Consider the following 10,543-nt stretch of genomic DNA (forward strand, 5'->3'; position numbering starts at 1 on the left):
TGTGTGGCTGAGCAGTTTATATTGGCTAGACAGGGTGCAGATAATTACTCCAAGTTCCTGTAGTTCCTGGCCAGTTGCCAATAGAATTCCTACAATCAAAAAATATTTTTTAAACGACATCATATGTAAGATTTTTTTAATTACAGTAGGCTGACAGCATGTGGTAATTAACTAGGGAGGGGTAATTGCTGCATTGTCACATGGAATTGTTACAATGTCCTAATTATACTCTGTAACTTGGTACAAAAGATCAGAGTCACCTCATGACATGTCCTTGTGACTTTGATTTCAAATTGTATTTGCAAAAATAGCATGATACCACCATGTTTAAATTTCTGTCTGTTAAGAAGGTTTTCTTTTGGGGGACTGAGAACCCTGCAGTCATCATTACTAATGTGCACTAGACACTGAGTCGGACCACTTACAAAAACTTGAAATTGATAGATTAAGCAAAGTATGTAGCTAATGTATGTAGGTTAAGAACAACAAAACAGAGGCACACAACACATCGGCCTAACTTTGTTTTTATACCTCCGGGTCTGGAACAGCATGATTGGAGGCATCATGTTTTGGGGGTTCTCTGTCCATTTATCCATCCGTCCATCCGTCCATCCGTCCATCCATCTGTCCATCCCATTCTCCTGAATGTGATATCTAAATAACGCCTTGAGGGATTTACTTCAATTTTGGCACAAACGTCCACTTAGACTCATGGATGAACTGAATACATTTTGGTGGTTGTAGGTCAGTGCCACTGTGACCTCACAAAACATGTTTTTGGCCATGACTCAAGTGTCCCTACATTAACTATGACATAATTTCACCTAAAGTGTCTTATAGGAAAAATGTATGAAGTGATGACACTTTATATCCAGAAGATCAAAGGTCAACCTCACTGTGACACATTAATGTTCTACAAAAATGTGTCTGGCCTTTATCCAGCATCATAATTCAGGAAGAGAAGGGGAGATTGGAATCATATGTAATAAATGGTCGGATACTGAATTGGTGACACAATCTTAAAACTGTGCTGATTGTATAGATCTTCTGTGCTACGTTGTTAAGATATGGGTAAAGCATTCAGGTCCAAGGTTCTTTCATAATCCCACCCTCTTCACTTTCTGTCTCTGGATATCAACCAGAAGAGGGAGCCTCTTATTCCTCTATCCACTACAAGCTCATTGGATTTGCTGATCTTGAGCTTCAGGTGATTGCCGTTCTAAATGAAGATGAACATGTTTCTCACTGGAAATTATTCACTGGAATCAAACATGTCAATATGGTGATAGCTTTCATTTTGCCAAAAAATACACTGAATGCCTGTTGTCATGGTGGGTGTATTGCTCAGGAGCCAAGGAAGCGCAGTGTCGAGTTGAAGTTGTTTGGATGAGCGGTTCTGGAGAAAATGCAAGCAGCAATACCGGAGGCCATGCAAAATACTGGAGGCCATGCAATCAGCCTGTTTCAAACAGGCACTGCACTACTGTATAGACGAAAGGAAAAGAAAGAAGTAGACAGAGTCAAGAACCAGTTAGATATGAATTACCAGTAAATTTGATCAATTCCTTTTTTAATATTCAAAAGATAGCAAGCTCTTCTTCTGGAAGATGGCCAGCCTGTCTCGAATTATGAAATTTAAAAAAAAAACTCTACAAAGAGAGAAAGTGGCAAGAATGTATATTCATATTTAAACCCATATATCTGATAAATACTGATAACATGATCTACTACAAGTATTATTTCTAGTCATAGTTACATTACCTTTATTGTTACTATAATGTCCACTGTACTACCGATGTGCATCGTAACCACCAACCTGGCATCGGCAAACCGTCCCACCCAAGAGCCTGGCTCTGTACAAAGTTTCTGCCTAAAAGGAAGTTTTTCTTCACCACTGTTGAACTAAATGCTTGCTCTTGGTGGGATTATTGGAATTGTTGGTTATTAAAGATACATTATAGATTGTGGTCTAGACCTACTCTACTCCATCCTATGAGGGTCCTGAATAGGATTAGATACCTCTTTAACTAATAAACTAAAAGTCATTATGGCCAGCAGAACTTGCTCAAATCTGCTCTACGGAGAAACAACAGGTCTTTTTAGTGGCTGAAAGTTTTTCAGTCCAAGCAGGAAGTGCACAGGTGTAATTAATAGCATGTCTAATAGCCCCATACCAGAGCTTACCTAGTTTCAGTTTTATTGTCTAGTGAATACTGGCTTAGCATACTGTCATCATCACTATTATTAGTTACACCTATGAGTTTCCTGATAGGACAGAAATGATTACTGTGTGTTGTTTGTAAATTAAGAACATGGCCAGCAGAGGTATTTTTATTTTTTAAATGTTCAATAATATCCCTTACTGCTAACTAGCTTTGCCCTCAACCTGCCTGTGTTCTCCCTAAACAACGTATTTTTAACTGGCTGTGTTTGTGTGACAACACTGAGTAAAATATAAAACTTATGAGTAAGAAATTATATTTAAAAATGTTCTAAAAATGCAGCTGGCTAAACAAACATGTTTAATTAGGCAGTGTTCATACATCATGTGTGTGTATTTTCCATGAAAATGTGTGCTTTTGGTAGTAAGCCAAAAATAAATTATGGGAATTTGGCTTTGACCTCCTTTCCCTAACAAGGGTTATCATTTGACAAAACTTTGGAAACAATATCAGCAAAAGGCTGTCTCACAGAGATATGCATAGTAACATAACAACAGTATCACTTACTGAAGATTTTCATTTTTTAAACACACACACAGACACAAGCAAGCATGTCAATATAGTGAAAACCTACATTTTGGCAAAAAATACTCTTAATGCCTTTTGACATGGCGGGTGAATTGCTCAGGGGCCAAGGAAGTGCAGTGACGAGTTAGAAAATAGTATTAAGTGAATATATCAAGTCTGTGTTGCTACTCCATGGCTAAAAGTATCAAAAAGTTGCACTAGGTTTTAACTGTCAGAACAGAACAGATCTAATTAGTGTTTACCTGACCCTAGTGCGTTGTGTCTATTTTTTTCATTTGTTGCTTCCTTGTATCTCTCTCGTTTTCTTTTGTTTCCCTCGCCAGCCTCGAGTATTGGCACGCCTCAAATGACGTTGAATGATTAGCACGTGAAAAGCAGATCAAAGGTGCAGCAGGGGGGACAAATATGCCATTACCTGGAACTGCAATTTATTCTGCTCACTGGATGTGATGTAGGACATATCTTTGCTGGGGTGTAATTTATGTCATTTCCATTTTATGTTAAGATGCCATTTGTTGTTCCCTGCCTTGTCAATTAAATTAATTAGTGTCAATTAAATGGGCATTGAGGAAGTCAGAGTAACACACACACATACACACACACACACACACACACACACACACACAACACACACACACATAGTTTTATCTGTATTTTAAACAAAAGCATTTAAAGATGACAGTTTGTACTCTCAAGCAACATTCTTCTTGATGTAGCAGACTTTGCAGTATGCTGTTGTTGGGTATAAATCTATTTAAGTTCCAGTGGAACCACATCTATATGTAAGCATAGGTGAGCTGAAGGTGTCAAAGTACCATGACGTTTTTCTATTCAGCAAGTTTAGCTACAATATTATCTTAGTAGACTGTATTTCATAATTGTACCTTTTTTAAGTTACTGGTAAATAAACAAGTTGGTAAAAGTAGTTTTAGAAGTTTGCTGGAATTTGTAAAAAAAACATTACCTTACCCAACGTTGACAGACTGTTTTGGTCATTTACGGTGATTGTAAAGTTTTAGGTATGTAACAGCATAACTACTTTCATCTGCTCCATTGTTTTATACAACTTTCTTGTAATCTGAAAAATTGTGGCTGATGTTTTGTCACCAAGAAGAAGCAGGCGGATGTCTAATTTCATATGCACAATCTACATTTATATTTGCACTGCCCACTCAGCAATAAACCTGATGATTAGAGAAGACTACAGGCAAACTCTCTCTATTGGTGCCTGACTCTCACTGTTATTAAAACTGCCACTTATTTTGCTCCACCACAGTTCATTTACTCACACCACTTTGTAAGAATCATGTATGAGTAACCAGGTTACGGTTAAGTTAAAATGTTTCATTCAAACATTATAATGTAACTCACACTGGGATACAGCTGATACCATATGTGTGCAGATGTGTCTTCAACTCAACTCCAGAGGATCGAGGTCAAGTCCAATCCAGACCACGCTCTGGCCCCAGGGACGCACACAACCGCAGCCGCTGGAGCCGACAACTTCACCTTCCGCAGCATAGAGCTCCCAATAACCAGAGTTTGCTTCTCTGCGGGTGTATCACTGAGTGGCCGGCCCGGATTATCCATAAGGGCACTGGGCCAGTGCCCAGGGGCACCAACCATTCACAACCAGTGGGGGGGGCACCACATGACACAAGCTTTAACAATATTTTCCGTAAATTGTTATATTAGTCACTTGAAATTATTGAAAGACCATAAATTACTCGTTTATGAACACTAAATTCACAATAATAATAATAATAATAAATTATAAATAAATCAATATTACATGACCACTATCACTACCCTCTCCAGTCTGTCAGAGTTGAGTTGGTCCACAGGTACACGCAAATGTATCATTTGTGGGTAATCAAAAGTGGCCAGTTTAACCCCCCCAAAAATGTTATCATAATGATAAATGTAAAATATTGACTGTTATAAAAACCGGAAAGTGGTTGGCTTTCTTGATTCAATTTAATTGGCAAGCAAAGAAAAACATTTTTCACACAAACCACCCCACCTCTGGGTGAGATTTGGTTGCGCCCAACCCTTCAACGTGTTTTTCAGGCTGACAGCACAGCCGGTGCGCTTCGTGAGTTTATTCAGTAAGCAGAGAAGTGTGAAAGACCGGTCCACAGTCTGCGCTTCTTTTCCTAGGACTTGTATTTCTTTCAGAGGACTTTGTGCAATAAATCCATATTCTTCGATCTAATATTTATAGTCTTTTGTCCATATCTTATTCATTTTAGGTCCTTTTATTGTCGTTAGCTGTGATGCTAAAGCAGTGTTAGCTTTCCCATGATGCTTTTGAAAGCTTTTGAACAATCAGAGGAGTTGCTTTCAGGGCCCGTGAAATAAAGTCGGAAAAATACACATTTGACCGACCCACAATGCTACAATATATAGTATTGATTTTGGCTTTTTGAATTGATAGACATTTTGAATTGAGACATTTGAATATAGTGCTCACTGCTCATATGCCTACATGTATGTATCTGGATAAGTTAGTAAATTACATTTGAGAAATCCCCTTGATTATGTCTGATATTTTTGGCAGGGGGAAAGCAAGTGTTGGGTTCTCTTTGCATAATGAAAATGCTTCCTTTTTTGGCTTGTCTTGGGCTGATGTACTGATGTGTATTGATTTTGACATATTGAATTGAGTGCTGTGCTTTTTGAATTCAACATTTTGAATTGAGACATTTTAATATATTGCTCACTGCTCATATGCTTACATGTATTTAGTTGGACAAGTTAGTAAATTACATTTGAGTTGTTGTGCAGCAGCAGAACATCTCTCAGCTGCCCGATCTCCCCCTTCAGTTTTCTGTAATCTTTCCTATCCTATCAGCTGACTCCCCCACTGTGGCCTGGCTGTGCGATCCCCTGGTCTAATGTCATGTACAGCAGGGTGACGTTAAGCATCCTCAGCAGTAGCCTAATCACGGCCGCGGTCAGCTCATTTTCCTCCGGCTGCTTTTACAGGTTTTGATAAAGTCTCCACACCTTGACGTTGAGCGAGTAAAAATGTATCCATTGCTAGCGTTAAACTCACTTCTCTAATCCTAACGGCTCCAAATATTGAGCTCTTCTTCTTCTGTGTGAATACGTTACTGCGGAAGTAAGGTCAAAAGTTCAATGTGTGCTGCGGTGCTGCACCCTTTGGCCGAATACGATCACCTGTGTTTTTTTAGCCTAAAAATAATCGGTTTGTTTTATTAATGTATTTATTCATTTTCCGAATATAAATTATACTATTTACACATTAACGATTTTTTATTTATTTATAAATCAACCATAGCAATTTCTTGGGGGTGCTAAGGGGGTGCTATGGCAATCCTAGGGGTAGCTAAAGCACACCCTAGCCCCTCCCTGGCGCCGCCGCTGCCAAGAAGGAACGCAGGGCAGCAATGTCAGATGGAGGCGGGGCTTTCAGAACAGCATCGATGTGTTCTTGGTCAGGAAGAATGCCATCTGCAGTGATGACATAGCCTAGGAAGCGTAGAGAGAGCTTCCTGCCCAGGTAAAAAAGTAGTATACTTTAGTGTATTAGAAATATGAATGAAGTACATGAAGTATAAAACAAGTATGCTTCTACTTGTTGTGCTTTATTTAAAGAGTATTTAATATGTACTTTTTAAAAGTATACTTCAAAATAGATGTAATTAAGTTCAACTTCAGAGTCCAAAAAGTAAGTATACTAATTTACCAGTAATCAAATTATTTTTTAAATGTACTTTTTGAAAGTGTACTTTTTTGTTAATGTATTTTAAATTGTATAGAAGTTTTTTTTTTAAGTGTATGAAATTTGACATACTTAGAGTGGCAATTCAGTGTACTTATGGGAAGTATATTTTTTGGGAAATTAATTGTTAGTATACTTTTTTAAAGTGTACTATGATCTCACTTCATTAGAAGTGTGACTTCTGTACACTTTATACAGTACACTCTAAAATAAGTGTATTTTTAGTGGCATATCAGAGTACTTTCATAAAATATGTTAAAATACAAAAATGTATAGTGGTAACTTAGTGTACTTATAGTAAGTACACTTATTTTTAATACAGAGTTAGTATAATTTTTCAAATGGCGCCAGGAAGTGTAGGTGGCACTTCCCGGGCACTGACACCAACCGTTTATATACTGTCTATGCTGCCAACACAGGCAAACTGTTTCAACAAGGACATTGCCAAAACAAGAAGAATGTGAAGAAGAATGTTAATTATGTGTTGGCTGCGTGCAGGATTAATTCTACAGCAGCCATATGTTGTCTCCTTCACGAAAAAGTAAGTTAACATCAATCAATCATCATGTTCATGTTTTTGTACTGCATGTAACGGTTACAAAAGTCTGTTCACTTGTTTGTGCATTCTATAAATATATCGGTTTTCTTGTAACTAAGTTAGCTAATACCATCACTAACTAGTAACTACTTAGTTTAGCATTAATAATTGTGTTTCTCCCCTTGACGGTCCTGCTCCTAACAACGGTATTTCAATGTAGCTAACGTAATGTTAATGGCAGCCGGTGAAGAGGAGCCAGTCAGCCTCATAAGAATGAGTGTTAAGTGGTCTAGATTAGATTACATTGATGCTGTTGTAACCTTACTTTATGTAACAAAAAAAAGGTCCGTCGAGTTGTTTGGGCATAACGTTATATGTTGGTTTGCTAATAGCTAAGGTTAGCTAGCTAAGACCACAGGCTTACAAGTTCAATGTAACATCGGGTAAGAACAAACGAGTGTTGTAGCTAAAGTTATTCAGTTACTGTGTGTGTGTGTGTGTGTGTGTGTGTGTGTGTGTGTGTGTGTGTGTGTGTGTGTGTGTGTGTGTGTGTGTGTGTGTGTCGGTTATATGCGGGAGGGTGCTGCTGACATGAATATGTATCGGGGCAACTAACGTTAGCACAGTGTATGGGAACTCTTTTTTTTTTTTTTTACCATGTCATTTTCCTAAATCTCTCTCCACTCCTGCACACTAAAGAAGCCCTCAATAAATCATTAAGTTTTCATATAAATGAAGCAGCGTTTTTAAGGTCGGAGTCAAACTGGATTTTTAGCCCACCTTTGTGTCTTTGTTGTGTGCTTTATTTTGTGTGGTCTTTTAATTATTGAGTCAATGTGCTTGGTTCACCTCACTGATTCTAAATGTTTTCTTTCATAGGATCCTATTTGAACAGCATACACAATCAAATGCTTTATAGTGGTAAGTGCTGTCATATTTCTTTTTTCTTTGTATATTTCCTAAAATAATTGAAAGTTACAGATGGAAACATTTATTTGTTTCTCAATTGTTTACAAATGAAAATGGACCTACTCTCACAGATATCGCCATTTTAAACTTTAACAGTATCAGAAACATTAAAACACCAACTGGTTGTTTAGTGTTATTTCTTTTTTTGAAAAACATTAAGATTTTAGAATTGTGGAAAGGTTATGTAATGTTATATGTTATATTTTACATACCACAATTTATTGGCAAGAATGGCATACAAATTGTAAGGCCCAACGTCTACTTATTTTTAATCTTTCTCCTACTATATTCATCTTTTTGTCTCAGTTTTAACCTTTCCCCCTATTATCCTTTATTACTTATCTTAATATTTGTATCTTTCTTTTGTCTTTGTTTGTCATTCTCTTTCGCGCAATCGCTTCTGTGGTGGCAGCGTTGGTTCCTTGAATGCGGCTAAAATTTGTGCTGACGTGTAATATTCTTAGAGAAATATGTACCCATATGACAATGTAGACCAGTTGACTTCAAAGTGTAGTGTGTTAAAAAAAAACAATGCAATCCACATGTTTATATATGTTTATTACAGTTAATAATAATTAAATAATCTAAGTACTACTAAGTGTGGTAAAGCCACATATTTTTGCAATCTGCACTTTAGTTTGTGTGATTTGTTTCTGACTTTCATATGAAAGTTTACACCAGGCTTGGTCAGTGCTCAATATACTACTGTGATTGAAGTAGTTAAATAAAAGATGTCATTCATATAAATTCATGCATCACCTAATTTCATCATCACATACAGGCCTGGTCTCCAGGAAATAACAGTTTGTTTAATCTATCTAATCTTGTGTTGTTCATACTATACAAGGATGTATTACGTGTCTTTGTTGAATAATACAGAAGAGAAAGAGCTTAAAAATTATTGCATATTAAATTGCAATCACAATATTTGTGGAAAAAAATCGCAATTAGATTATTTTCTAAAATCGTTAGCCCTACTTACTACTCCCTTATGATATAATACTTGTGTATTTGTTTCTCGATTGGTCTTATTGACTGCCTTTTTCTTTTTTTTTTAATAGGGCATGGATGAAGACGCCATCAACGAGGCCACTGAAGAAACCAGTGTTGGGACATGGGGGCATTGGTATTGTCCTTGAAGGCATCAAGATGTTGCAAGATCTTTATAATGTAGCATTACCTGTTGCTACGCTGTTTGGACTAATGTACAGTATGCCCTGAACTTCAGCTACCCTGCTCGCCGTTCGATCCAAAAGATTTGCATGGAACTTGATGGAGGGAAAAACTACCAACAAAGCACTTGCTCCTAAAAACAGGCTCTTCCAGTGAAAGGGCCAGAGAGACTGGCCGTCAACCAAACAGCGGCGTTGTCCGCCCTAAAGGGTATGGTATGGCTGTACTCTTTGGACTATTTTTTTTTGTTTGAAGTAACTGAAAAGGATTTGCATGGAGCTGCATGGAAATAACCTTTTGCAAACCAAGCAAAAGTTTTCTCTCTCTGAAAACAGACTCCATTATAGACCAACAGGCATCTTTGGTACTGCTATACCAGGTGTTATTATTTTTTTTTACACAGGGTTAACGTTTATATTTTTTGTCATTGAAAAACTACTTTGAAAACAGAGTGCACAATTTAAAGGGAAGTACCCGGGTTTTTCAACTTGGACCCTATGTTCCTCTTTTCTTGTTACTGATGGGAACAACAATCTTTGAAATTGGTCCAGTATGCGGGAGTTGGCCTGTCACGATAACAAGTTTTGCTGGACGATAAATTGTCCCAGAAATTATTGTGATAAACCATAATATTATCTTGTGCCCTGAGACCATTTTTATCTAATATAATGATAATGGCATAATAAATTGTACGGTACACTTTTCTTTTAAAGATCAATAAACTTTTTATTTCTAAGGGAATTTTTAACACTAGAACTGGAAGACATCGCCTACAGCCGCGTGTTCCGAGCATGCGGGGATATCGCTCATATTCTTTTTTTTTTCTCTTGGCCGCTGCCTTAACTGTTCAAGGTTCCTGCTTTTTGCCAATATCTGCTTTTGTGTTTTACTTTTGTGTCAATAATAAAGATCCTTTTCTGAAATGCAATTTATAATCTGTTGATGTAATGCACTTGAACTGAATTGTAATATAATACACTTGTAGTGTAATAGCAACATTCATGCTTAAGTATAACAAAATGGGGATAAAAGTACAGATGAAATATACTTCAAAAAATTGTTTCTACCTTACACTATAATAACATTGCACTGAAAGTACGTGTTTATGATGTTTAGGTTGCAATTGAACTTCACTTCAAACACATTATTATTGTCATAGTGGGACACTTTAAAAGCACTAAATATAGTTATGAAGTGCATTTGTAGATCACTTGAAATATCACAGAGGCATACTAAATTAACATAGTTTATAGTAATTATAAGTATGAAAGCAGTATGCACAAAATATACTTAAACGCAACTGTAAGTTGCGCTGCAATGCCTTTTAAGTGTATTTCAATAAGAATGGCAATACAATGCAATTGT

The 10,543-nt window shown here is 37.0% G+C and overlaps 1 long non-coding RNA gene across 1 annotated transcript; it reads left to right on the forward strand.

Annotated features, from left to right (window-relative positions):
- The first annotated feature begins 6,982 nt into the window (after positions 1–6,982).
- On the forward strand, positions 6,983–9,126 carry LOC120559438. Its single transcript, XR_005639280.1, has 3 exons — positions 6,983–7,039; positions 7,916–7,957; positions 9,067–9,126. It is a non-coding gene; the product is annotated as an uncharacterized LOC120559438 (long non-coding RNA).
- The last annotated feature ends 1,417 nt before the right edge of the window (positions 9,127–10,543 follow it).

The sequence above is a fragment of the Perca fluviatilis genome, chromosome 5 (assembly GCF_010015445.1).
Source record: "Perca fluviatilis chromosome 5, GENO_Pfluv_1.0, whole genome shotgun sequence".
Taxonomy (NCBI): Eukaryota; Metazoa; Chordata; class Actinopteri; order Perciformes; family Percidae; genus Perca; species Perca fluviatilis.